Source organism: Electrophorus electricus, chromosome 13 (assembly GCF_013358815.1).
Source record: "Electrophorus electricus isolate fEleEle1 chromosome 13, fEleEle1.pri, whole genome shotgun sequence".
Lineage (NCBI taxonomy): Eukaryota > Metazoa > Chordata > Actinopteri > Gymnotiformes > Gymnotidae > Electrophorus > Electrophorus electricus.
The window spans coordinates 20,952,074-20,980,053 of record NC_049547.1 but is presented as its reverse complement, the minus strand read 5'-3'; the positions used below and the strand labels follow the sequence as shown (position 1 = coordinate 20,980,053).

Here is a 27,980-nt window from a genome sequence, read left to right as displayed (position 1 = left end):
CTGACTATGTGTGCTCATGTGGACTGTACTGCTTGAGCACATCGCACCACACACACTCACACACACACACACACACACACACACACACACACACACACACTCACACACACACACACACACTCACACACACACACACTCACACATTCACACACACACACACACTCACACACACACTCACACACACACTCACACACACACACTCACACACTCACACACACACTCACACACACTCACACACACGCACACTCACACAGACGCACACGCACACACACACACACACACACACACTCACACACACACACACACACACTCACACACACACACTCACACACACACACTCACACACACAGACACACAGACACACACACACACGCTTGCCCTTCTCCCCACCCCCTGATTCCTGACCATGTGCGCTGGGCCTTGTTTGTCTCTTCGGTTTGTCCCTACACATCGCTCCTCAACACCACGTTCAACACGACAACCTGAGTGTTCCTGCCGCTCTGCTGTGTCGTGGCGTCTGTGTTGTGCCGGTGTGTGTTTGCCAGCTGCCCCCAACCTCCTCTGTGTGCTCTGTCACGGAGAATAAAGAAATGCCCCTCACGCCTCCCTGAGCACCTCACTTTAAGACCTTTGTTTCCGAAACACACACCTGTCTGCCATCCCCCAGGATGACCGTGGTTTAAGCTAATAAATACTGACCACAACAGAGTTTTTACATTTACGAAATTTAGCTGATGCTTTTATCCAAAGTGACTTACAATTATGACTGAGTACAAGTTGAGTAATTGAGGTTAAGGGTCTTGCTCAGGGACCCAACAGTGGCAGCTTGGCAGTGGTGGGACTTGAACTGGCAACCTTCTGATTACTTGTCAAGTACTATTTTCATGAGGAGCCCAGCAGAGTAATGTTCTGAAGGGGAACGCTGACTGAGAAGGGCATTTAGAAGGACAGTTAGAGGGGCAGTTAGAGGGGCATTTAGAAGGGTTAGAAGGGCAGTTAGAGGGGCAGTTAGGGGGGCATTTAGAATGGTTAAAAAGGCAGTTAGGCAGTTAGAGGGGAAGTTAGAAGGGCAGTTAGAAGGGTAGCTAGAGGGGCAGTTAGAGGAGCATATAGAAGGGTTAGAAGGGCAGTTAGAAAGGCAGTTAGAGGGGAAGTTAGAAGGGCAGTTAGAAGGGCAGAAGAGGGGCAGTTAGAAGGGCAGTTAGAAGGGCAGTTCGAGGGGTTAGAAGGGTTAGAAGGGCAGAAGGAGGATGGCCACCCTGCGCTGTGGAAGTGAAGTGCTCGATGTGCCCCTGGCCCTGCATGGCACAGGGTCTTCTGTGCCCCAGCTTCTGTGGACATAGAGCCTACTGCTCACCCCATACTACTCTTTGCTCTGCCGGGTGTGTGTGTGGGTGTGTGTGTGTGTATGCCTCACTCAGGCAGTGGTGGCGTGGCACATGGCTTTTTGTTTACGATGCGTTTTCTGTTGCACGTGCTCTTTGTTTTGGTTTAGCACCACATCTCACTCAGGTGGTGAGTGTTTGGCCACAGTATCTGCACCACTTGTGTGCTGTTATGTTGTTCTCTTTACAAGCCATTTGTGTTTGTATGACTTTGTCGGCCAGTGAGGTTACGTTGGCAGTTTTTAGTTGTTGTTGGTGCATTTTTATATTCGGTTCTGTTTCGTTACTTTCATTAAACTCTTCAGTTGGAGACCTACATTTGTTTTCCGGCACATTCTATGCTCATGACAATTTTAAAATCAATTCATTGTTTTCCAGAGAGCCAGCGCAGGATGTCTGAGCCAAGACTGAGTCTCGGTGCTGAGAGATCATTTGTTTTGTTCTCTACCCGTGAAATACGCGGTCATCTGTTCATGAGCAAGTCCAGTTGTACCTGCAGAAGACTGTCCTTCCTGGACGAAATTACAACTAATGGTATCTGAAGCTTCACTTAAGTCCAACAGAGTAAGGCTCATGAGTAAAGCAGAATGCAGCTATCAAGATCTTTTGGGTTTGCTAACAGGAGTCATTTCTATACTGTGTGGAGACTCGGAGGCTTCCCAGAGATCACGCAGTCGAATGTTTACAGACTCCGGGATTTTACGCTAAAGTGGAACATTTAGATCACAGCACAAACACCGGGAAGATCTGCATAATTACACATACAATCTGTAAGATAATATTTTGGCTTCGTAAATCGTTTTTCGGCGTGGCTGCACTGCACCGGCGAGAGCACTGGAATTCAAAGACGTCGGTGAGTGGTATTCCCGGAAGCTGCGTTATCTCACCTGTCGTGCGTGACGCGACTTTCTGAGCGGAGGGGAGTGTTGAAACCCGTGACAAAGGCAATGAGCTCAGATCACTCTTCTGTGTGTGGCTGTTTGTTTGAGGTGAGATCTTATTAATTATGTTAAAAGCTCTGAAGACTCCTCTGTGTCCTCGGTATAGACAGAGAGCGTAAGGTCCTTATATAATCAGAAACACATTTCAGCACACACACACACACACACACACACAAAACAGACACTTCAATCAATGGAAGCCGAATTCGGAAAAAAGGAATAAAATTGCACATCACTTATGCCCCTTTCCCTCTCATTTCCTGCAAAATGAGACTGAGACGTGCACACACACACACACACACACACACACATTTTCATGGAAATCACACACTGTACTTTAGACATATGCACTTTCACACAAACTACAAACTTGAATACACACATACATTCACACAAATGACTCTGTTTTACACACATATACAAACATAGACATGCAAGCCTCTCTTCACACAAAATTACACACAAAATAGCGTTCTCTCTTACATGGGCACACACGTACACTGTCGCGCACACGCACACACACACACACACACACACACACACAAATCACTTCTCAAAATATTGGCCTCACGTGTTTCCACCCAGATCAATCCATCTCCGTAGTGCTGAGGAGACCAGCGGTACTTAGCACACGAGTGAAGCACTTCCTCACTATCGATCAGCACACGCTGGGTTAACAACAGCCAGGTTGGGCGCCACGCTCGACATCACGGCCGTGTTTGATGGTGCGCCATCACGTATGCTTACAAACAGGGATTTTTACATCTATGCGTTCAGCTGCCAAAAACAGATTCTGCAAAATGTTTTTATTTGGAACCTTAATAATAACATTTTCTTGTGCTGTACTTAGAAAGAAAGTAAGACAGACAGACAGTCGTGTTAAAATGGTTGACCGCAATGATCTTGGCTAGCTGATATTCCCAACATTGTATTTTGTTCTTTGACAGAACTAAAATTAATCCACTGACCCACATAATATAAATCAATTATCATCCCACTCTCTCTCTCTCTCTCTCTCTCTCTCTCTCTCTCTCTCTCTCTCTCCCTCTCTTCATGTATTTGATTATACCTTTATTGACATGGACCCCAGCATCATTGATGGTTCACTGTCCAGCAACAATCTCCTCTATCAGACCACAGCCATGTTAATGTAGATCTCAGGCCATCAAACCACCCCAAACTGCACTCGCTCCACGGGATCTACAGACAGGTCCTGGACGGCCAGGACAAATTCACCCATGTGCTTAATTCCTTTGAGATAGTCACCAAAATCTCTAACTTCAATATTACCAGTTTGGAACAGAGTAGGAGCAACATTAACCGCGCCGTCACTGAAATCGACAGTGTTCTCTGAAAAGCAGCAAACACAGCCGACCTTCAAAAGACAAAAAGGAAAATAAAGACTTCGGGGAAAGAGAAACGGTTCGATCAGGAACGCAAATCTCTCCAAAAAGAACGTGGAAAACCTTCAAACCTGAAACACAGACAACCAGATGACCCAGATCTGAGAGAGAAATACTGTGAAATTCTAGAACAATAAAAAGAATCAGCCCAGCTGAGAAAACTAAACTGTACTAACAAAACTCTAAGACAAAATCAGTTGTGGGAACTGTGGAAGAGTTTGGTCACAACAGAACCACAGGCCATAGTTGTAGAATACGGTGTAATGTGGAACAGACATTACAAATGGCTTCACAAAGAAACCCCTCAAAAAGACCTCAATCCCAATTATGAGTTGATGAAACATAAATTACATTTGCTCCACAAAGGTCAATCAAAACCCCCTCGATTATGCCATAAGACAGGAAGAATTTGGCTCTGCAACTACGATCTTTCAAACCCAAATAAGCCTCCTGTGTAGCACTGCTGCGCTCACACTCCTCACCCTGGTCCTGACTGCAGGCTGTCTTCCTGAGGTCTGGAGCCAAGGACATGTGAACCCAATTCGTAAGAGCGGAGACAAACCGGACCCGAACCATTACAGAGATGTCCGTGTGAGCAGTAATCTGGGGGAACTTTTAAAATCATTTTAACCAACAGAAGTCTGTCCTTCCTTAACGAACACAGTGTCCCGAGCACGAGTCAAAGTACTGACCACTACTACACTTCACACACCCTGATCAGAAAACATCATCTTCACCAGTTTTGTAGATTTCATGAAGAGGTTTGTCTCTATTTGGCGTGGGGGTGGGGGGTGTATTACACACTCCTACAGAGTGGAATCGTGGGTAAAGTGTATGATGTCATCAAATCAATGTATTCCCAAAAACAAACTGGGTTCGTGCTGTACGAACTGGCGACAGACATACAGAATTCTTCGCTCAGAAAGGCGGAGCGAGGCAGGGCTGTGGTCTCAGTCCTACACGGTTTAACGTCTTTGGAGCAGCTGGAACAGTTTTGCAGGCCGACCTGTGCACAGGGGCTACAGCAGCACCTGGACCTGCTGCAGCGGTACTGACAGGACTGGACCTTGAGAAGACAAATATTCTGGTCTTCCAGAAAAAAAGCCCAGATGTGGGGACCACAGGTACCAGTTCACTGTGGGCAGCACTGTTCTGGAGAACCTGCAGCAGTGCACTTACCTCGTCCTCAACCTGGAAGTGAATGCACTAAATGAGAACGCTCAAACTGTTCACAAGCAGGAGGAAGTTTCACAACATCGACATTCCCGTCACAGTCTGGGGTAAATGATTTGACAGGGTGATCCAGCCCACTGTGCTATATGGGAGTGGGGTGTGGCTCCACTCAGTTAGCACAGCTCCACCAGGTGGGACAAACTCCTAACAGAAACCCTACATGCTGAATTCTGGAGTTCAACTCTTAAAGTCCAAAGGAAAACAGCAACCAACGTGTGCAGGGCAGAATTAGGCTGAATCCCTCTGTTTATAAACATGCAACAAAGATCCTTACATTTCTGGATGCAGCTAAATTCAAGCCCCTAAGGCACCCTGCAGATTAAAATGATATCAAACCCCTGAGAAGAGTCCCCTCAGTCAGTTGATATCAAACACCTAAAAAGCGTCCCCTCAGTCAGCTGATCTCAAACCCCTGAAAAGAATCCCCTCAGTCTGCTGAAATGTTTACAAAATCTCTGTGAATTTTTCAAAGTGGAGGAGAAAGAGTCTCCCATGCTGAAAAAGCACCACCTTTTGATGCGCTCCAACATGAGAACGCTCCTGTATGTACATATGTTTGATGATGAGGGGCTGAGGCCAGTGCTAGCCTAGTGGCTAGGAGCCTGGGCTACCCATGGGGGTGTTGGGTTTGAACCCCACCTCTATCCTGCAGACCCTTAACCCTCTGTCATACAAAAACTGACCCTACACTCTGACCCCAGCTTGTAAAGAAAGTGGGAGAGGTTAAGAGAAACCTTTCAGTGTGCGAGACAGACCTTCTTCAGTAAGTAACTGTGTGCATATGTCAGGTCTTCTGGGGTCCTCTCTCTCTACAGAACCAAACAACTAGTACTGGCCAGGCAGTCAAATCCATTATTACTTTGAAAAATGTCAAATCAATTGAGGTATTTATTAAGCAAACATGATTGTGTAGGCATGAATGATCTCGTTTATTTCAGAATCCTGTGTGGGGGGGTTATCGGAATTTACATGTCTATGTGTACACAGGTGTGTCAGGTATACCACCCGGGTAGCATTTAAGAGGATGTTAGGTTATGGGACAGATACCAGTCCACAGACATCAGTCTCGGTCTCTGTGGTAGTGGTGGCTCAGTGGTTAGGGAGCTTGACTTGTGATTGGGAGATTGCTGGTTCAAGCCCTGCTGCTGGGTTGCTGCTGTTGGGCTCCTTAGCAAGGGGCTTAAACTTAAACTTCAATCGCTCCTGTCTAGGTTTGGGCTGCCAGGCAGTACCCTACCCTGCTGGCATTGATGATGACAGACAGCACTCTCTCTCTCGGTGTGAAGGTGAGTAGATATGATATTAACTAACTCACAAAATTCAATTTGGGCACTAAGACGACATGTTATGTGCTTGGAGACATTCCATAGCTTCCATGTCTGCAGGAGGAAAGACTTAACACGCATAACTGGACCTTAGATTGAGCCATAATCACTTGGAAAAGTGTTGAGGAATGTTAAAAAAAAATTACCCAATTTACTTGAACCACAGTTAAACTCTCATTTCAGCTCCATGAAATGATAAATTCAATTAAAGAAAGAAATGAATTTTTTTTTTACCACCCAGAGAATGGCTCTAGGGGATATGTGAATTCTGCCCATGAAAGCTGAGTGTTAAACACTGCACACCGTTTAACAGCCGGCCATGAAAACCCAAACTCGGCGCACAGATTTTTACCGAAGCTATTTTCTCCAGCGCCGATACCACACGTCCGGCCGCTGCACCATCGAAAGGGTTTGCTGTTCTGGACGAGTGCACGGGTGTCATGAACTTCAGCGTGCACAAATATGTTTGTTCCAATCTTCATCCCAACCTCCCAGGTACCCAGGGGCTGTAGAATACCAACCACATGACTAGCATGTGTTGGAGCACTACAACTTGGCTGGAGCACTAGGACAGAATCAGAAGTCACTGGCCCGACTCAGTTTGTGAGGAAGTTATTGATTCTTCTCATTTCTATGAAAGCTCATTAGATACAGCCATTAATCCTGAGCAGGAAGGTCAAGACTGACGGGCTGGGAAAGTGATAATCAATGCCCATGGGTAGACGGGCTGAGGGCGTGGTCTCAGAGCTCTTATGTCATCGTTTTTAACCTAATCTTTGTTTACCACATCTATAGTGCATGGTTGACTGCTCACAATCATTTCCAACACAGGAAACCACATTGATTAAATCACATTGATTAAATCACATTGATTCAAAACACTTCAACTGGAAGTCTTTGGGAACTTTACATACAACAGCTGCACTTAGAATTGCATTATAAGTGTTTATTGAGCCAATATTTTTTTTCTGTTTTGTGTGAACTCATTCTTTCTTATACATACACACTCACAAGTAGTTTGACACTGACTAATCCTGTCTTCTTAAGAAATGTCACCTGTCAAACACACACCCCTGTGTGTTGCCACCCGTTCTGTAAACATCTGTTCTAATAATGTCTACACAAGGAATACTGAGGTGAATTTTGCTAAGAGGGATGATGGCAAGACCTTGAGTTGGAGACATGTGCTGGTGAACAAGACCAATCTGTGTGTGACCCTAGTCCCACTAGAAATGAGTCCTGAACTCAGTCCTGTTAGAGAAGGGCCCTGAACCCTGTTTTGTTACAGAAAGGTCCCGAACCCAGTCCTGTTGGAGAAAGGTCCCAAACCCAGTCCTGTTGGAGAAAGGTCCTGAACCCAGTTCTGTTGGAGAAAGGTCCCAAACCAAGTCCTGTCAGAGAAAGGTCCTGAACCCAGTCCTGTTGGAGAAAGGTCCTGAACCCAGTTCTGTTGGAGAAAGGTCCCAAACCAAGTCCTGTCAGAGAAAGGTCCTGAACCCAGTCCTGTTGGAGAAAGGTCCTCCCAGTACCCTTCATCTGTTTGACAATGTAGAAAAACTTACATGACACGGTAGAATGAAATTTAGCATTGTCCACTGTAACATCTTTACTTGTTTACTTTAACCATGTACTGTTTACTGCTGGATAATAATATTTTCACATATATTTACATATATTTAAATATATTTCTATGTAAAATATATTTACATATATTTAAGGGAATACCAGCCGTGCCTCTATATTTATGTAATTCTTATTCTGTTAGAAATACTACAGATAAGGACCCTGAATTTTCTCTCTAGCCTTGAGCTCTTTGAGGTTGTAGAAGAACCTGACTCAGTAAGACACAGTAAAATGTGGTTAATCGCTCTGAGGATTCTCAGGTAGATATTACAATCAGCCTTTGTGGAAAACTCTTATGTGTAGTTTAAACAATTATAATTAATACAATTATTCATCAGTTCATTTGGGGAACGGCTCTTCACTTTTCCATTTAGTACCGCTCAGTGGTAAATCACCTTTAAGTACCTCTTTAAATCTTACACATTTTATAAAAATAATACCAACAGGAATTATCTGTAATATTTATCAAATACTATGAGAGTTCAGATTTTACAGAGAAGATTGTTTCCTACTCAGAGTAGGAAAAAAACAAAAAAAAGCAAATTAAACAAAACCAAAATTTTGCAGGCCTGAATTCGAGTTTCATGCGTAGAGAAACAGAGAGCCAGGTAAACATGCAATCGTGCTAGTAACCAGGAACCAGGATCAGCACCTGCCAAGCTGAGCATGACCAATACGTTCAACCACGAGCGCAGAAGTCATAATATCAGTAATATCTCGACTTGCTTTCAGCTGACGGGGGGAGGGGCATTTTACAGAGAGCCGAGCAGTTAAAGATTGAATCACATGATGTCCTGACCAGCCACCAGTCCTGCCGAGGAGAGAGACAGCACTATCTAATGAACCTTTACAGAGAGATGGCCTCACCCCATTGGCCACACGTATGTCTATTAATCCTTTTGGAGAAGACTGTAATGCACGTTAAAGTGAGTTATAATTTCTTCTACTTATGTGCTATGCTCCATATTTCATAATTCATTATTCATGCATTCACCATTTAATATCTGCGGCCATAAATGGATGCTTTCTTTGAAAGACCTTCACTAGAGCCCGTCTGCCCGGGGGGTTGGGTGGTTGGGTTGTGACGAGACTCACGTGGAGAGGCCGTGTGGCGCGGGAGACGAGGAAAGGAAGGATTCGTCAGGTCTCGGGTCTCTTCCTTACTTCCTCCCTGACACAGAGGTTCTTCATACTCCAACAAAGTGTCCACATACACGTACACACAACAAGAGCAACACGCTGGGGTGTCCACACACCTGGGTCACCACATGTCTAGGTGTCCACACACCTGGGTCTCCACACACCTGGGTCTCCACACACCTGGGTCTCCATGAGTCTGGGTCTCCACATGTCTAGGTGTCCACACAACTGGGTCTCCACACACCTGGGTCACCACATGTCTAGGTGTCTACACACCTGGGTCTCCACACACCTGGGTCTCCACACACCTGGGTCTCCATGAGTCTGGGTCTCCACATGTCCAGGTGTCCACACAACTGGGTATCCACACGCCTGGGTCTCCACACGCCTGGGTCTCCACACACCTGGGTCGCCATGAGTCTGGGTCTCCACATGTCTAGGTGTCCACACACCTGCGTCTCCACACACCGGGGTCTCCACACGGCTGGGTCTCCACACATCTGGTTCTCCACACACCTGGGCCTCCATAAGTCTGGGTCTCCACACACCTGGGCCTGCACACACCTGGGTCTCCATGAGTCTTGATCTCCATACATCTGTGCCTCCACACACCTGGGTCTTCAGTCTGTGCATGGTGGCTCGCACGTGATGCCCCAAATATGAGCTGGGCTTCCTGCTGTAAGTGTGTGTGTGTGTGTGTGTGTGTGTGTATGTGTGTGTGTGTGTGTGTGTGTGTGTGTGTGTGTGTGTGTGTGTGTGTGTGTGTGGTCATCCCGTCCAGATTAGTATATGCACTCGTACTGTTACCAAAACATCTCAACCACCAGCGAAGGGGCCGGGGACAAGGGAGACAATTTAGAAACATCTAGAAGAGGACCAGTGACTCACGTTCGCTAAAGATGCTCATTAAACATTAGCAATAGATTAATAAACCTCTTACAATGAAATTTAAATGTAAAAAAAAAAAAAACCTTCAGACCCAGAAGTGAAGAAGAGAGAATGGGAATGAAAGGAGAGACCAGAGAGAAAGACCAGTCTAATTACAGCAGAGCAGCGATCCCGTGGAAAAAAAGCTGGTCGTTACATGCAGGACGCGACGGCGATGGACGCTGACATGTTTGGCTCTTGTCCAGAGGGCGGGCACGCGCTGGATGTGTGTATGATATTCCCAGCTCACATTGACATTTAGCAAAACGCTAATGAGTCTCTTTTGAATACAGACCTGAGTCTGATCCTGTTAGCATATGCTGAGAGCGTGGCCAATGAGAGCATGGCCAATGAGAGCGTGGCCACTGAGAGCGTGGCCAATGAGAGCGTGGCCACTGAGAGCGTGGCCAATGAGAGCGTGGCCACTGAGAGCGTGGCCACTGAGAGCGTGGCCACTGAGAGCGTGGCCAATGAGAGCGTGGCCACTGAGAGCGTGGCCAATGAGAGCGTGGCCAATGAAAGCGTGGCCAATGAGAGCGTGGCTAATGAAAGCGTGGCCAATGAGAGCGTGGCCAATGAGAGCGTGGCCAATGAAAGCATGGCCAGTGAGAACGTGACCAGTGAGAGCGCAGCCAATGAGAGGGTGGCCACCCCCAACAAGCAGAAACCACACACCCCACAATATCAAACCACACACCCCACAATATCAAACCCCACCCCCACAATATCAAACCCCACCCCCACAAGATCAAAGCACACAGATTATTGATAAAGTTTGTGGTTTGTTTACAGGGTGATCAGACTGGACATTGTTTTCCTCCATTTGATTGCATGTCTGCAACAGGCTAAGAACATGCTAAGAACACGCTAAAAACTTTTTAAACTGGTCCAGCAGCTAAAATCTGAAGATATCCCACTAGGAAAGCTATTCAGTGAAGCCCTGACACAGACCTAAATCACTGGCAACAGACACAGTGAGGGAGTAAGAGAAACTGTATGTGTGTGTGTGTGTGTGTGTGTGTGTGTGTGTGTTGTGTGTGTGTGTGTGTGTGTGTGTGTGTGTGTGTGTGTGTGTGTGTGTGTGTGTGCATGCGTGTGGCGTGTGCGTGGGCATAAGGGCAGCTGGCAGGTGTGCATGTGTGTGATGTATCTGCCTGTATTCCTGTAGGTCCCCTGGTAGTACCAGGTCCTGTACAGTGTGGTCATCCCCAAGGTCACGAGATTCCTACCCAGGAAGTACATGAACAGTCATCCAAAAGTATATCCACAAAGTTGCTCTGGATAAAAGTGATCTACCAAACTCCATAAATGTAAATGTCCCCTGCAATTTACAGCTGCTCGTCAGCTGATGAAAACGACTTCAATACAGGGGTCATCAGAGCCGAATGAGCTTGAGAATGAATGACCAGAAAATGTGCAAAGCCAGCCATAGACTTTGACTATCAGCTCTCTCTCTCTCTCTCTCTCTCTCTCTCTCTCTCTCTCTCTCTCTCTCTCTCTCTCTCTCTCTCTCTCTCTCTCTCTCTCTCTCTCTTTCACACACACACATACACACACACACAGCTCTGTCTTTCTGTCCCAGTAGGGTTTGATTCTTACGTTGTGTCTCAAGTTCCTGGTTTCCCATGCGTGAGTAGAGCGTCATGACCAACACCTCAGACTTAAGAAAATACCTCACAACACACACAACAGGATTGTGTCCTTTAGAAAGAAATGATCTGTGAGACTGAGCGGCCTTGTCCTGTGGGTGAGCGAGACTCAAAGTGTGAGCTCAGTGTATGTTTCTCCCTCATAATTCACACTCATGTGCGATAAATGCATATTTACTTGAATCACACAATCAAGCCCTACTTATAACAGACATTTAATTACCAGCAGAGCCAGAAAGGGTCAGCGCTGATCCGACCACTGCGTTCCCTCGCCACTCACACGCTTGATGAGTTGTCACTTGATGTGAGTGTCTTATTTAGATCGTGTCTTGTTTAATTAGAAAGGAAACGTCAAACGCAGTTGGTCAGGGTCCATCACTCTCTCCACTGCTATGTGACCATTCTACAACTAACCAGAGAGGAAAAACAAACATTTGATAATTAATAACCTGAACCTTCTCTCTCTGTCTCCCTCTCTCTCTCTCTCCATCTCTCACTCACTCTCCCTCTCTTTAACCTTCTCTCTCCCTCTTGCTCTCTCTGTCCATCTCTCTCTCATTCTCTCTCTCTCTGTCTGTCCATCTCTCACCGTGTAATCAGACTTCATCAGGAGATTGAGCCCTAATGGTCACATGCTTTGATTATACGGAGCAATAAGTGAACTCTGTTGTGTAATCAGACTATCGGGGTCCTAACGGTCACATGCTTTGAACAACCTTGACTGTTCTAACAGCTGTGTGTGTGTTTGTGTGTGTGTGTGTGTGTGTGTGTGTGTGTGTGTGTGTGTGTGTGTGTGTGCATAATAGTTCTCATAATGCCTATAATCAGAGATGGAGATAAGTTCAACCCTAACAGTGAAAGGCCTGTGTGTGAACAATTACAGGTGGGAGGCTCTTTGTACCTCTGTTACTCTGAGCCTCACAGGCTTCCGTAACAAACTAAACATTCACAACACTTTAGGTTCATGCCACACGGGCCCTGTCACTCACTTACACAAGGCACGTGTTGTCTGGTGCTTTGGTTTGTCTCGTTGGATTATCATCTGGTTGGTTAAGGTAGGCTTTGAGTTCATTTACTTTTGTCTTAGATTCTGTGAAATTCAAGGCTTGTTGTCTAAACCTAATTGTTAGTTGCTTGGTAGCGGTAATTACTCACTACAGGTGTAGTTTCCCACCTGACCTTAGGTGTGAATTGAGGGGTGGGCTCAGCACTTATTGAACTGAGTTAAATTAGGACGACTTAACATCTGGAGAAGATTTGGTGGTGTTCTCAATCAGTTCATCTACATCTCACCTACAGGACTTCACAAACTCAGCTATCTTCTCATACTATCTTAATCCTTTATCTCATACATCCATAAATCAAGTATCTGAAATGTGCTTCACAATTCCTGTCCACATATCCCACAGATCTCCTCGACACAATCATAGACGTCGCAATCTCAGCAACTTCACTGACTCACAACGCTTCACACCATCACATATCGTGGTGGCAGGAGGGCTCTGGAACTGCCAATCTGCTGTCCAGAAGGCTGACTTCATCTCAGCATTAGCATCCCTCCACTTCCTGCACTTCCTGGCTCTGACAGAAACATGGATCACTCCTGAGAACTCGGCGACTCCGGCTGCCCTGTCCTCTGCCTTTTCATCCACTCATTCTCCGAGGCGTCTCAGTGACTCCGGCTGCCCTGTCCTCTGCCTTTCCATCCACACATTCTCCGAGGCGTCTCAGTGACTCCGGCTGCCCTGTCCTCTGCCTTTTCATCCACACATTCTCCGAGGCGTCTCAGTGACTCCGGCTGCCCTGTCCTCTGCCTTTTCATCCACACATTCTCCGAGGCGTCTCAGTGACTCCGGCTGCCCTGTCCTCTGCCTTTTCATTCACACATTCTCCGAGGCGTCTCAGCGACTCCGGCTGCCCTGTCCTCTGCCTTTTCATTCACACATTCTCTGAGGCGTCTCAGTGACTCCGGCTGCCCTGTCCTCTGCCTTTTCATCCACACGTTCTCCGAGGCGTCTCGGCAGGGATGGTGGCACAGGTTTACTAATGTCTCCAGAGTGGCGTTTCACTCCACTTTCCATCTCCTCTTTTGAATTTCATGCCATTACAGTGTCTTTCCCCACCAAACTTCTGATCATTGTCATCTACCACCCTCCAGGTTCCCTAGATCACTTCATTGATGAGCTCAACATCATCCTCAGTCATTTCCCCATTGAAGGAAATCCACTCATTCTCCTTGGAGACTTCAACCTTCCATCAGACAAGCTGCATTCCTCCTGCATCCTTCTGCTGTTGACAGCATTTGACCTCACCCTCAACTGCTCTTCTCCGACTCACAAAGTGGCCAATGTTCTGGACCTGATCTTCACCCGCACCACCACAACATCGGACATCACAGTCACCCCCCTCCACCTCTCGGACCATCACTTTCTATCCTTCTCTCTCTCCCTTCCTACTCTTTCCATCCAGTCCTCTCCAAAATGTTCCTCCTCCCTCTGTTGCAATCTGCACTCCATAACTCCCTCTTCCCTTACTTCTACTATTCCACCCTTCCTCACCCTGACTCTCTATCCTCTCTCTCTTTGGATACAGTTACAAATTCTTTCATTTCTACACTCTCCTCATTAATGAATCTTCTGTGCCCTCTCTCCTCTAGACTCGCTAAGTCCTCCCCACCTGCCCCCTGGCTAACAGAAACACTTTGCTGCCACAGGAGAGAACTAAGGACTGCAGAGAGGTGGTGGTGGAAATCAGACCTCAGCTCATACCAGTCTCTCCTTTCCAAGTTCTCACTGGAAGTAACATCTGCAAAGTCATCCTACTACAGAGAGAAATTTGAATCATCATCATCTGATCCATGCAAGCTCTTCACTATTTTTTCTTCTCTCCTTAATCCACCCCCTCCTTCCTCATCTCTTACTCTGGAGGATTTTATCACCTTCTTTGAGGAGAAGGTTGCAGCAATCCGCCAGTCCTTTTCCTCTGTTCCTACTCCTCCAACTAATGTGCATTCCCCAACATCCAACTCTCTGACTTCTTTTTCTCCTCTCTCCACAGATGAAATTCTTCAACTCCTGACTTCCAGCAATCCGACTACATGTCCGCTGGATCCAATTCCTTCTGCTCTGTTCCAGACAATCGCAAGAGATCTGCTTCCTTTCATCTCTGTCATCATCAACAAATTATCTTCTGGATACATGCCTACTGCTTTCAAAACCACCAGGGTGGTATCAATCCTCAAGAAGGCCACACTTGACAGCTCCAGCGTTACCAACTACAGACCGGTATCACTTCTCTCTTTCCTCTCAAAAGCCCTCGAATGAACAGTTTATAATCAATTGTCTCTTTTTCACACCCAGAACCAGCTGCATGATCCCAATCAGTCTGGCTACAAACCGGCACATTCTACAGAAACTTCATGCTGCTAAAGCTGCCAAACAGTTATCTGTTTTGATTCTCCTAGACCTTTCAGCAGCCTTTGACACAGTGAACCACAACATTCTTCTCTCTGTTCTCTCCAGGCTTGGTGTGACTATCTCTGCTTGGAGATGATTTCAGTCCTATCTGGAGGGACAGTCCTATCAGGTGACATGGAGAGGATCCACATCCAAACCGTGTAGACTCTCCACTGGTGTTCCACAAGGCTCAGTATTGGGCCCCCCTCTCTTCTCTTTGTATCCTCGTTCTCTTGGTGATGTAATATCTTCTCATGGTTTCTCCTACCACTGCTATGCTGATGATGTTCAATTATTTCTTTCTTTTCCACCCTCTGACATGCAGGTCTCCAGACGTATCTCAGCATGCTTGAGTGACATTGCGTCATGGATGACAGCCCACCACTTGAAGCTCAACCCCAGTAAAACTGACCTTCTGTTCATCCCAGGTACTCCCAACCTTTACCATGACCTTACTATTTCCTTTGAGAACTCCCTGGTATCACCATCCAAAGCTGCCCATAGCCTGGGCGTAACTTTGGACAACCAGTTGTCGTTGTCAACTGATGTTTCTAATCTAACCCGGTCTTGCAGATTCCTCCTTCATAACATACGAAGGATTCGACCCTTTCTTTCGCAGGAAGCTGCCCAGGTGCTTGTGCAGTCTCTTGTGATCTCAAAGCTAGACTACTGCAACCTGCTACTTGCTGGTCTTCCTCTAAGAGCCATCAGACCTCTACAACCTGTCCAGAATGCAGCAACATGACTGGTCTTCAATCTTCTGAAGTTCACACGTTACTCCGCTGCTGCACTCCCTTCATTGGCTCCCTGTAGCTGCCCGCATCAGATTTAAAACCTTGATGCTTACCTACAAATCCAAAAATGGACCAGCACCTTCATACATGAGGTCAACGGTCAAAGCCCGATCCGTACCTCAAGTACTTCAAACCTCAAGTACGGCTCGGCTTGAAATACATTGCTTCAGGTCTCATGGACGACAAGCATCGAGACTATTTTCTGTCTTGGCTCCAAGATGGTGGAATGAACTCCTGCTTGCTGTCCGGACAGCAGAGCCCCTTGCAATCTTCAAACGCAGACTGAAGACCCGTCTATTTGCAGAATATTTAAAGGACAACTGACACTGCTCCCATATTAACTGACTAATTTAGTACTTATTGTAGGGCCCTGTTTATGTTGTTTAAGAAACTCTAGCACTTATTGTTTATAGCACTTATCATTGTTTAAGATAGACCTTATCTATTTTGCACTTCTAGGTATCAGCATTCATCCCTGTATTTCTACAGTATTCTAGTTCATTGGTATGTTTAATTCTAACCTACTGTACTGTACTTGGATATATTCTATGAGTAAATGACAAAGCACTTTTGTAAGTCGCTCTGGATATGCGCGTCTGCTAAATGCCATAAATGTAAATGTAAATGTCTGGGGTTACTCACACGTGACACGTGTTGTCTGGGAATACTCACAAACTAAATTTTGCCCTAAATTTTGCACTCAATCTTGTAAAAAAAAAAAAAGCACAATATGCACACACAGATGGCAACAGAAACAGCACAGGATAGCAGCAGGTCAGAACTATGCCAACAGAACAAGAACCAGGCCACTGTCCATGGTTAGTGGACTCTCTGACCATAACGACTGACCCAAATCCATGGTGACAAAGCCCAGCCTGCCAACAGAAACATGCCAACAGCATGACAAATTTTATTTGTCAATTCAGTTTTGGTTTTGCAATCCTCACAATACATATGGTTATGCTAACAGAGCTTACAACACTGAACTGAATATGAGAGAGAGAGAGAGAGAGAGAGAGAGAGAGAGAGAGAGAGAGAGAGAGAGAGAGGGAGGAGGTCAACCTTTCAATCCACACTGGACCTGTTGTGTAAACAGACTGTCCCCGTGTCAGGTGATGGATGTTGGGACACACAACTGCCACGCTACCAGTAAGTCCAAATCACACGCCTCTTTACTGCGCACGCAAATGCAAACACTTAGCAGGTAAGTGCAGTACGTGACAGTCTGTCATCAGCTGAGCCCTCGCAACGAAAAACCACACACGTCCATTCACTGTTTTCCAAATTCTGCAAAAAAAAATTTTTTATATGAAAATGGCAACATGAATGAAGTAAGTGAAGTCTAAATAAAGTATATTTAGTATTTTAATGTAATTTTAATGGAAAGGGTGTACAAAATCAAAAGCTAAAATAACTGGTTACACAGAGACAGGACATGGCTGATATATGGTTCGTCACTGCAAGGACTCGATTATTATTAATCTAATCAAACAACAGCTGAAATATGAACCTATAACATTAAATCACACTCAGGTTATACACAACCGGTTACACAACCGGTAATACAGTACAACCCCACACTCTACACACCCCTACACAACCAGTAATACAGTACTACCCCACACTCTACACACTCCTACACAACCAGTATTACAGTACAACCCCACACTCTACACACTCCTACACAACCAGTATTACAGTACAACCCCACACTCTACACACTCCTACACAACCAGTATTACAGTACAACCCCACACTCTACACACTCCTACACAACCAGTAATACAGTACAACCCCACACTCTACACACCCCTACACAACCAGTATTACAGTACAACCCCACACTCTACACACCCTTACACAACCAGTAATACAGTACTACCCCACACTCTACACACTCCTACACAACCAGTATTACAGTACTACCCCACACTCTACACACCCCTACACAACCAGTAATACAGTACTACCCCACACTCTACACACTCCTACACAACCAGTATTACAGTACTACCCCACACTCTACACACCCCTACACAACCAGTATTACAGTACAACCCCACACTCTACACACCCCTACACAACCAGTAATACAGTACTACCCCACACTCTACACACTCCTACACAACCAGTATTACAGTACAACCCCACACTCTACACATCCCTACACAACCAGTAATACAGTACTACCCCACACTCTACACGCCCCTACACAACCAGTAATACAGTACTACCCCACACTCTACACACTCCTACACAACCAGTATTACAGTACTACCCCACACTCTACACACCCCTACACAACCAGTATTACAGTACTACCCCACACTCTACACACCCCTACACAACCAGTAATACAGTACTACCCCACACTCTACACACTCCTACACAACCAGTATTACAGTACAACCCCACACTCTACACACCCCTACACAACCAGTAATACAGTACTACCCCACACTCTACACACCCCTACACAACCAGTAATACAGTACTACCCCACACTCTACACACTCCTACACAACCAGTATTACAGTACAACCCTACACTCTACACACCCCTACACAACCAGTAATACAGTACAACCCCACACTCTACACACCCCTACACAACCAGTATTACAGTACAACCCCACACTCTACACACCCCTACACAACCAGTAATACAGTACTACCCCACACTCTACATACCCCTACACAACCAGTAATACAGTACAACCCCACACTCTACACACACAACCAGTATTACAGTACTACCCCACACTCACTGGCAACTCACAGTGTCCTGGGGGTAGAGAGAGATTAGGAAGATACGTGACAGGATTTAAAAAGGAAAAAAAATTAAAAAGAAAGTTAGAAGAAGGATGGAAGTGTGACGAAAGAAGATGAAGGGTGAGACGAGCAGTAGAGGAGAACGAGAGAGAGAGTGAGAGAGTGAGGGGGAGAGGGAAAGAGGGAGAGAGAGAGAGAGAGAAAGGGAGAGGGAGAGTCAAACAAATGAGCTGGCAGGAGTAATGGAGAGAGAGAACAGCTAAAGGAGAGAGAGAGAGAGAGAGAGAGAGAGAGAGAGAGAGAGAGACGGAAGGAGAGGGAGATGGAGAGAGAGAAAGGGAGAGGGAGAAAGAGACAAACAAATGAGCTGGCAGGACTAATGGAGAGAGAGAGATGGAAAGAGAGAGAGAGAGAGAGAGAGAGAGAGAAAGAACAAAGAAGAAAAGGTTTGGCATCTGAGTGGATAATCTGCAGGCGCTTTAAAGTGGCCAAAGTGCTGAGAACACTCATAAAGTTAAACAAAGCAAACCATGTCAGCGCTTTTACCCACAATGCACAGCAGGATGTGTCAAAACACATTTTCCTGCACTGGGTGAGCACCTCACACCTAGGTTACCCCACAACCCCATCTACTTAACACAGTTACGCCATTAACACAGTTATCCCATTAACAGTCTTACCTCATTAACACGCTTACCTCATTAACACAGTTACCTCATTTAAACTATTACTCCATTAACACTCTTACCTCATGAACACTATTACCCCATTAACATTCTTACCCCATTAACATACTTTCCCCATTAGCAATATTACCTAATTAGGACAGTTACCCCATTAACACTATTAACCCATTAATACACTTATTCCATTAACAGTTACCCAATTAACACACTTACCCCATTAACATTCTTAATCCATTTAAGGGTACAGTTTTGAAAACTGCCCACAGTCAAACTAACCATCTTTCACATTTATATTAACAATACTAGATGCTGCCATACATATACATGTACATCATAAACACCAAACAGATGTACATGTACACCATATAAATGTGCATATACACCATATACACCATATAGATGTACATATACACCATACAGATGTGCATATAGACCATATAGATGTACATATACACCATATACACCATATAGATGTACATATACACCATATAGATTTACATATACAACATATAAATGTACATATACACCATATAGATGTGCATATACACCATACAGATGTACATATACACAATATAGATGTACATATACACCATACAGATATGCATAAACACCATATAGATGTGCATATACACCATATACACCATATAGATGTACATATACTGCTTATAGATGTGCATATATACCATATACACCATATAGATTTACATATGCACCATATGGATGTACATGTACACCATATACACCATATAGATGTGCATATACACCATATAGATATACATGTGCACCATATACACCAAAGAGATGTACATATACACCATTTACATGTACATGCATGTGATTTACAATCATGACTAATTTCAATTTGAGTAATTGAGGGTTAAGGGTCTTACTCAGGGGCCTAACAGTATCAACTTGGTGGTGGTGGGACTTGAACTGGCAACCTTCTGATTATCGAGCTAAAGAGTAGATGTAATGGATAGATAATGCAAGGTTCCACTCAGCACTCACAGTGTTTCCCTAATGGAAACTGTATTTTGGAATTCTTGGAGAAAGGTCAGATTGCTTGTACGGGTGAAAGACTGGGCTGATGACTGGACATTGGCCTGTGTAGACTGGAAACTGAAGTCCTCTAAAGGCCACTTCTGAGTTCTCTTTCTTGTTATGTGTTGGTTTCAGGAGACATAAATGTCTCTCACTCAGCAGTGTTAGCCCATGCAGCTCATACAGCAGCCAGTGACTCGGCTACTCTCCCGATGACCAAGGAACATTTGCTTTATGGATTGATTATTTTTTTTAATGAAACTTTTTGCCAGGGACTTGGTAGTTAGCTCTCTTTCAGTTGCTTAGAAACCTCAGCGGCAGGTAAAAACTGTGCCCAAGGTCACGGAGACTGTGGCCCATGTGGACTCATCAAAGATCTCATCAAAGATCCAATGAGTCCTGGCCTCTTAAAAAGACCTCTAAACAGAAGCAGTTCACAGCGACTGAATGGCTTCATTTCAGAGGAGCACTTCTGGAGCACCGCAGCTCAGAGGTGTCTAAGTGCCGAAGACGAACACACCGACGTGTTTGCTGCTCACCTGCTGACTGTCCCTACAACATGAGGTAACCTCTCATAAACGGCAGGAAGCCGAATTTTAAAAAGTGAATCGGAATATTGAATTGAAAAAGAGACTAAACTTAATCATGGTCAGTTAATGCCCAGTTAGGGAGAAGGATGGAGTAGCCATTTTAGTCTTAGTTGATCATCAGGTCTTTTACTGGCTCTTGGAAGTCCCTGCAACAAATCCGCTGCCCAATCCCTGCCCAGTCCCCACTCAGACCACACCCAGTCCCCGCCCAGCCTCCACCTTGTCCCCGCCCAGTCCCCACTAAAATCACACCCAGTCAACACCCAGTCCCCACCCACTCTCCACCCACTCTCCACCTAGTGCTCTCTCAGACCACAGCCAGTGGTCCATGGCTTTTAAGTTTTACAATAAAACATATATTTTGAGGCAAACCACTCTGTCATATATTAAGACAATACTTTTATTCAACACATAAAAGATTAAATGTAATCAGAAATCACATCATGCATTAACCTACTTCATTCAAAACTAGAACATGTTTGAACCGAGAGCAGAACAACCAGAGGGCTTGGCTTAGCTGCCTGGGCTTATCCAAGAGAGACATCACCTTGTTAACATCCCCTCGTTAACATCACCTCGTTAATATCCCATCGTTGACAACATTCTCGTTAACATCCCCTCATTAACATCACCTGGTTAACATCAGCTCGTTAACATCCCCTCATTAACATCACCTGGTTAACATGCCCTCGTTGACATCACCTGGTTAACATCACCTCATTAACATCCCCTTGTTGACATCACCTGGTTAACATCACCTCATTGGCATCCCCTCATTGACAACACCTTGTTATCCCCTCGTTAACATCTCCTGGTTAACATCCCCTCGTTAACATCACCTGGTTAACATCAGCTCGTTAATATCCCCTATTGACATCCCCTCGTTGACATCCCCTCGTTAACATCCCCTCGTTAACATCCCCTGGTTAAGGCTAACTGCAGCAAACCTCCTTGGCTACACAGAGGAAGGTTTATAGTGCCCTAAAGGCTGACCCCTCTGTCCTGAATAGCTCAGCAGCTCTGTCCGTCGTATGTTCTAACCTTTAACCATCTACCCAGCCTCACCCGCCTGCTCTTTGGAGGTGTGGATGTGTTTGCCTCTGTCGGTTTACAAGGCTGATCAGCCAGAGGGCAGGTGTAGACCCTGCATGTCATCTGAAAGCTGAAAGACAGAGCAAAGCCAATGAGACACAGGGTGCCATGGAGACAAACACCACTCCTGTTACACGGACGGCCCTGTGTCTGTGTGTTCTTATGTATATGTGTCTGTGTGTATCTGTGTCTGTCTGTGTGTGTGTGTGTGTGTGTGTGTGTGCATTAGGTGTAGAACCCCACATCTTGAGTAACAATAAATTAGCAGTGACGACAGGATTAGAAATATAGGTGGGAATAACATATACCATATATAACACTCCTCAGATAACTACCTGACATAAACAATATATAACACTCCTCAAATAACTACCTGACATATACCATATATAACACTCCTCAGATAACTACCTGACATATACCATATATAACACTCCTCAGATAACTACCTGACATATATCATATATAACACTCCTCAGATAACTACCTGACATATATCATATATAACTCTCCTCAGATAACTACCTGACATATACCATATATAACTCTCCTCAGATAACTACCTGACATATACCATATATAACACTCCTCAGATAACTACCTGACATAAACAATATATAACACTCCTCAAATAACTACCTGACATATACCATATATAACACTCCTCAGATAACTACCTGACATATACCATATATAACACTCCTCAGATAACTACCTGACATATACCATATATAACACTCCTCAGATAACTACCTGACATAAACAATATATAACACTCCTCAAATAACTACCTGACATATACCATATATAACACTCCTCAGATAACTACCTGACATATACCATATATAACACTCCTCAGATAACTACCTGACATATACCATATATAACACTCCTCAGATAACTACCTGACATATATCATATATAACTCTCCTCAGATAACTACCTGACATATACCATATATAACTCTCCTCAGATAACTACCTGACATATACCATATATAACACTCCTCAGATAACTACCTGACATATATCGTGTGTGTGCGTGTGTGTGTATGTGTGTGTGTGTGTGTGTGTGTGTGTGTGTGTGTGTGTGTGTGTGTGTGTGTGTGTGTGTGTGTGTGAGATATGAGCTAAAGAGTAAAGCCAAAGGTCAGCACCAACCAGCTGTCACTCAAAGGGGTGTGGAATCCATCCCAGAACACACTGCACTTAGACAGGCGAACTGCTCAAAAATCAATCAATCTTCATTCACCTCAGAACGAGTCAAGACGTAAGGAACATTTCAACAAGGTGACAAAGTTAGGTGGAACTGTTCTCATGTCCAGAAAGGAGACACTGGCTGTTGATTTGCTTACATCCTATAAAACATAAATCATATGTGTTATGTGTACGGGTAAACATGGAATTTAAAATGCAATTCTGTGAACTACTTAAGAAACAACAGGGCCATTTCAGAAAGCAAGTTTAGTGACTAATTCAGATTACAGGGGGTTTCAGTCCCACAATATGAGCTCAGAATAAATCCGTTGCTACAGCAACATACACTCACCTGCTATCCAGCAGGTCTCCTGGAAATGTAGTAGAGTTACCTGTCAGGAGTACGGCCCAGTCTGGAGCACAGACGTTCCTGCAACTGCCTGCAGATCTCAGGGTCCAGCTGCTATCATGAGTGATGAGGAGTAATTCGGTTTGTTCAAACATTTGATGACTTCCTTCACTCTAGTTTCAGATAAATCTTTTGAACATTGTTCAACATCACATTTCATATGATGGACTACAGGATTGTGGATTCACCTCAGTTTAACTGTGTGTTTGTGTATCTATATTCTATTTTTTAATTACATTTTTCTCCACTTCAGGCTTTTACCAGAGGACGATGGCCATAGAGTCTGTCCTTTTACCAGAGGGAAATGGACATAGAGTCTATCCTTTTACCAGAGGATGATGGACATAGAGTCTGTCCTTTTACCAGAGGGAAATGGACATAGAGTCTATCCTTTTACCAGAGGATGATGGACATAGAGTCTGTCCTTTTACCAGAGGATGATGGACATAGAGTCTGTCCTTTTACCAGAGGATGATGGACACAGAGTCTGTCCTTTTACCAGAGGATGATGGACATAGAGTCTTTCCTTTTACCAGAGGATGATGGACATAGAGTCTGTCCTTTTACCAGAGGATGATGGACATAGAGTCTGTCCTTTTACCAGAGGATGATGGACATAGAGTCTGTCCTTTTACCAGAGGATGATGGACACAGAGTCTGTCCTTTTACCAGAGGATGATGGACACAGAGTCTGTCCTTTTACCAGAGGGAGATGGACATAGAGTCTGTCCTTTTACCCGAGGGAGATGGACATAGAGTCTGTCCTTTTACCAGAGGGAGATGGACATAGAGTCTGTCCTTTTACCCGAGGGAGATGGACATAGAGTCTGTCCTTTTACCAGAGGATGATGGACACAGAGTCTGTCCTTTTACCAGAGGATGATGGACACAGAGTCTGTCCTTTTACCAGAGGGAGATGGACATAGAGTCTGTCCTTTTACCCGAGGGAGATGGACATAGAGTCTGTCCTTTTACCAGAGGATGATGGACATAGAGTCTGTCCTTTTACCAGAGGATGATGGACATAGAGTCTGTCCTTTTACCAGAGGGAGATGGACATAGAGTCTGTCCTTTTACCAGAGGATGATGGACATAGAGTCTGTCCTTTTACCAGAGGGAGATGGACATAGAGTCTGTCCTTTTACCCGAGGGAGATGGACATAGAGTCTGTCCTTTTACCAGAGGATGATGGACATAGAGTCTGTCCTTTTACCAGAGGGAGATGGACATAGAGTCTGTCCTTTTACCAGAGGATGATGGACATAGAGTCTGTCCTTTTACCAGAGGGAGATGGACATAGAGTCTGTCCATTTTGCAGTATTGTTTTGGTGTTTTTGTTGTCTGCTCAGTTTACACCCAGTTTATGTAGCGCCGATGTTTCTCTGGACATAAACATGTGATCAGTTAGAGCTCCAGAATTGTAAGTATGTAACTAGACTTTTGTAAACATCTTTATATATCTTGGCCAGTTTAACACTATGAATCTTACAATGAATCTTTTATTTCATATATGCTGCATAGATACAGATTCCTAGTACTTCCTTTTCAGTAGTAAATGTATGTGAACAGAAATCTTTCTGCACCATTCATGTGTGTGTGTGTGTGTGTGTGTGTGTGTGTGTGTGTGTGTGTGTGTGTGTGTGTGTGTGTCCAGTGCCCAAGGGGACTCAGACAGAAGACTTTATTGTGATTTTATTGTGACTTTATTGTAACTTGTTTGGTGCTTCAGAGACTTGCCACACCACACAGTGACCCAGAGGGAGACCCACAACCACAGCAGTCCTTAGAGACAGCACCGGTGTAAAACCCTAACCCTAATCCTTACGGGGCACCTTAAGTGTAAAATTACTCCATAAATACGATAAACCATCTGAATCCCCCCTCGTATACCTGTTTCAAAAAGGCAGTGAATAATTTTCTTTAGTGAAAAGAAAAAGGATTTCATATTTGTTTCATATCATGCGAATATTTAGCCTCCTTACAGTTTACAGTCTGTAAGAATCACAGGTGACTCTGACATTACATGTTCTTATGAAACATAACTGTATCTCCTTTCTTATACAGTTTTTCATACATGCTGCCTGTAAACTGATGTAAGACAATCAAACACATGAAACACCAAACCTGTGGACATCAGCCTCCTTCCTATAATCCGGGGGAGTGGAGCTCAACTACACAGGACAAACACTACAAACATACTACTGCAGAAATTAAGCAGCTATGAGTAAAAATCTCACCATTTTGAATTATTCTTAGAAACATTTACATTTTCTTTGCTGTTAATGCTGTTTAATCTTACTTGGATTACAGAGGCTGTATTAAATCAGAAAATCATCCCAATCAACCCACATCAAAAGAGTAGAAACAGAGTAACAGCTGATGCATGCTGAAGGATTAAACAGACTTTAGGATACAGTGATGTGGTTTCAGGGGAATGCATGCTGTTGTTCTTCTGCTAACACTGCTGTGACACCTTTTAAAGTATATTAATAATCTACACACCTAAACAATAATGCCACGTTCTGACAGAGTGCACAAAGCAGCTTTCCAGTTTGTCTAGTCAATCACTTTAAATGGAGGCTCTGGAACTGATAACTGAGTTAGTTCAACTCAGGTTTGTTAAATCCACTTTGTGAAATACCCCCCTGAGTTCTGAAGTATTTGCATGCACAGCATTTATCCAAAGTGACTTACAATCACATCTGAACACAACTGAGGGTTAAGGCTCTTGCTCAGGGGCCCAGTCAGGCTTTAACTGGCAACCTTTTGATTATTAGTCAAGTACCTCAACCCCTAAACTCCCACTGTCCCATATACATACTTACTTGCCTACCACCAGTTTCGAGTTGCCACTGTCTGATATCACGCAGTGTTCTGTGTGTTCCTTAAAGGTTCATCCCCTTAAGCAAAATGTCTGCTCTCATATAGGATGCTGTACTTGAAGACACAGAAATAACCTTCCAGAAGCTCCAGCTTGCTGTCTCTATATTTTAAAGGCATTTGTATAGAAAGTAGTTGACTACAACACAGAGTAAAAATCTCTACTCATTAACTCATTAATGTTTGTCTCACACACACACACACACACACACACACACACACACACACACACACACACACACATACCATGTACTACAGATCCTTATACCACATTTAAAAGTTCACTTTGACTGAAATATGCATGTAGGTCTATGTAGTTTTCTTAAAACAACAGTCAATAGAAAACTCACTCAGAACATCATTCCGCAAATATACACCGGTCAACGACAGCGCTACTTTAATAAAAATACACATTAACCAACACCAGGTCCAAATCAGTTAGCTGCAGCTCGGCATTAATGAACAGGAGCTCCATGTCAACAGCACAGAGTGTGTGTGGGTATCAGTAGCGCGTGCAGTGGTTAACCACGGCTTCAAAGTCCTTACACACATCTTCAAGATACCACAGGCCTGGGGAAGAGGGATCTCCCTCAAGCCTCTTGCGTCTATTGTTGTTTGTTATTTATTTATTGAGTTGTTTATTTCAAACCCCCACCGCCACCCCAAGCCGCACTCATGGTGTTTCTACTGTGCCAACAGTCTGCACCCTGGTCCTGGTTCCCAGTCCCTCTGTCCAGATCCCAAGACTCTATGACTCTAAGACTCTGCTCTATGATGCTATGACTCTGCTCTATGACTCTATGACTCTATGATTTTGTTCTATGACGTTGTGACTCTGCTCGTGGACACCACGACTCTGCTCTGTGACTCTATGACTCTACATCTCTGCTCAATGACTATGACTCTGCTCTATGACTCTATGACTCTGACTCTGCCCTATGACTCTGCTCTATAACTCTATGACTCTATGACTCTGACTCTGCCCTATGGCTCTATGACTTTATGACTCTGCTCTGAGACTCTATGACTCTATGACTCTGACTCTGCCCTATGACTCTATGACTTTATGCCTCTGCTCTGAGACTGTATGACTCTACACCTCTGCTCAATGACTCTATGACTCCCTGAAGGCTGGCATTTTCTGTCATTTCTCTCATTCTCAGATGTTTTGTCCTGTTGTGCTGAGCAGCTCTGACTCTCCTCTCTGACTCTGCTGAGGAAGAGCTGATCCAGTGTTACACCTAATACTTAATTGAAAAGCTATGTTTCAAAACAGCAGGGTTTAAATACACTCACATGCACGCATGCACACGCATGCACACACACACATACACACACACACACACACACACACACACACACACACACACACACACACACACACACACACTGTAACTAAAGCCCATGTGTGTAATTTAAACTGCCATGCATGTCCACCAT

The 27,980-nt window shown here is 44.6% G+C and overlaps 1 protein-coding gene across 1 annotated transcript in view; it reads right to left on the bottom strand.

Moving 5' to 3' along the window:
* Positions 1-27,980, bottom strand: part of grid1a (glutamate receptor, ionotropic, delta 1a) — a 269,871-nt gene that overhangs the window by 233,448 nt on the left and 8,443 nt on the right. The window lies entirely within an intron of this gene.